The sequence below is a fragment of the Antechinus flavipes genome, chromosome 2, assembly GCF_016432865.1.
Source record: "Antechinus flavipes isolate AdamAnt ecotype Samford, QLD, Australia chromosome 2, AdamAnt_v2, whole genome shotgun sequence".
In the NCBI taxonomy this organism is placed as follows: domain Eukaryota; kingdom Metazoa; phylum Chordata; class Mammalia; order Dasyuromorphia; family Dasyuridae; genus Antechinus; species Antechinus flavipes.
In genome coordinates, this window is record NC_067399.1 from 530394477 (window position 1) to 530397491 (window position 3015).

The window sequence follows — 3015 nt, forward strand, 5'->3', positions numbered from 1 at the left end:
AGAATGGCTAATTGCCTTGGTAAGTGAGGAGGCAAAGGAGAGTATCAATTCATTTGATTTTAACTAGGAATTCCATTCTTTCTAATTTTCTAATCTATATAATTATACTGATCAAATTTGGCTCTGTAGAAGAAAGGATAAAATGCACCCATCTCTCTTTGCAGAGTGGGTGTGGATGTATAATGTTGTACTCTCAGACCCCATTACAATGATCATTAATTTTGTTGAACTGCTTTCCCCCCCCTCCTTATGTTTCTTTCTATTCTTTGTTATAAAGGATGGCTTTGGGAGCAGAGAAAGGAAGGAAGATATATTTGGAAATGAAGGTGACATTAAAAACAAAAGAGATATGTATATTTACATTTTCATATTTTTATTATTATCTAGTAGAATGTAAGCTTTTTGTGAGCAGATACTGATTTGATGGTTTTGACTTTGTGTCCTAGACCATGCTAATGCATAATAGAAACTTGGTTAAAAAAACAAAAACAAAAACAAAAAAACAAAGCACTCAAATGGACTTGAATTTGTCTCTCCCCTCCAACCTACCAACCCCTCTGCTTTACACATAACCCATTCTTCCTTACTATGGCATTTCTGTCTCTCCCCTCCAGCCTACCAACCCCTCTGCTTTACACATAGCCCATTCTTCCTTACTATGGCATTTCTGTTTCTTGCATTGTTCCACCTCCCTCCACAGCAGGGGACATGGTCCTATGACTCAAACCCATGTGAATTAACCTATCTTCCAAAGCCTAAATGACCTTCCAAATAGGAAAAAATTGAATTGAAAAAAAGTATGGGAATCTCTCCTTTGGACAGGCTTTTAAAGGTTACCAAAACATTTCTGAATACTGTGTTGAATATAGAGGACCAAAATCATGGCTTAGTTTCCTGAAAAGAATTCCTGACATGTTTACTTGTTATAGAGCCCTTGATATCAACTAGGGCCAGTGGAAAGTATGGCAGGGATTTACAATATGCTGTTTTGTGTATTCGTTTATTTGTTATCTTTATTTTTTTGAAAAAGAGTTGAATCAAAATCTAGGGTCACTGCACACTTGGGTTAAGCCCTCAAGACTAACAAGATCTATTATGACTGTTTATTTTTCTGGACTTCTTAAAGTGATCAAATCATTTTGTGGACCAACTTACTAACTTTAATTTTTAAACATAGCAGGTTCTACTAAAAGGAAATTGTTTCTGAGTAATGCTAAAAGTCAATACCAGTCCCAGAGAACAAATAATGAAATTTCTCCCTTTCTTGTAGAGCAAAACTAGGAACTACAGAGACAGAATATTGCATACTTTATCAGATATGAACACCTTGTTGTGCAGTGTTCTTAATTGTGTGCAAATCTTCATCAACTCATTTGGGTTTTCTTGGAAAAAATGGTGTAGTGATTCACCATTTCCTTCTCTAGCTCATTTTATAACTGACAACAATAGCAGAGATAAACAGGGTTGAGTGATTTGCTGGGAGTCACATAGCCAGTAAATAACTGAGGCCTGATTTGAATTCAAAAAGATAAGTCTTTTTGATTCTAAGCCCAGTGCTCCATCCACTATGCCACTTAGCTGCCCAAAGATTTTTTTCCTGAAATTTTTTTCTTTTATCATTAATAATAGCTTTTTATTTTCAAAGTGCATGCAAAAATAATTTTCAGCATTCACCCTTGCAAAAGTCCCTTTCCCCTACCCTTTCCCATAGACAGCAAGTGATTCAATATAGGTTAAACATGTGCAATTCTTCTGAACGGATTTCCACATTTATCATGCCATACAAGAAAAATCAAATCAAAAAGGAAAAAAAAATAAGAAAAAGTAAGCAAACAACAACAAAAAAGGGGAAAATACTATCCTGTGATCCACATTTAGTCTCCCTAGTCCACTTTCTGGATGTAGATGGCTCTCTCCATCCCGTGTCTATTGGAATTGATATGAATCACTCTGCTGTTGAAAATAGCCATGTCCATCAGAATTAATCACTGTATAATTTTGCTGTTATCATGTACAATGTTCTACTGGTTCTACTCACTTTACGTAGCATAAGTTCATGTAAGTCTCTCCAGGCCTCTCTGAAATCATCCTGCTTATCATTTCTTAGAGAACATAATATCCATATACCATAACTTATTCAGTCATTCCCCAACTGATGGGCATCCACTAAGTTTCCAGTTTCTTACCACTACAAAAAGGACTGTTACAAACATTTTTGCATACGGGTCCTTTTCCCTTTTTTATGATCTTTTTGGGATACAGACTCAGTAGAAATACTGGTGGATCAAAGGGTATACACAATTTGATAGTCCTTTGCTGCCCATGGATCTTATCAATTACTTTTTCTTACCTTCTTTTTTCCTTGTAAGAAATTTTAAAAGTTTTCAGTTCCAATGCATAAAAGTTGTAGTGAAAAGGGGAACAGAGTATATCCAGAAATGACTAATATAAAAGCAAAAGGCATAATTAAAATTTAAAAAAAAATAAAGATAACAGTTTCCATGGGAATTTAATAAAAAGAATATTAAACAAAAAGTTAGGGTAGGTATTTTTTTTTCAGTTCAATATCAGTCTAATGTTTTTCAGTTCTAAATCCTACAATCCCACAATACTGTTTAAGTCTAGGTTTATTTTTGTTTAGGTTCATCTTATGAGAATATAAACTTACTTTCAGCCATCACTTACAAATTCTTACTGCTGTTACATGTTCCATTTTATAATTCTTGGTAGGATAGATGTTTTTTGAACATTTAACTCTTCTAAGCACATTCCTTGGAAAGCCTCCATAGGATGACAGTCTGCTGATTTATTCTTTTTAAAATTAAATTTCATTCTATTTTTAGACCTACATTCTCTCCTTCTTATTCTTTCTCCCTGAATCTTTCACTAATTGAGAAAGCAAAAAAACCCAAAACCATATATATATATATATATATACACACACACATAATAATCAATGTATGTATGTATATATGTGTGTGTGTGTATTCTATATATAATACACACACATATATA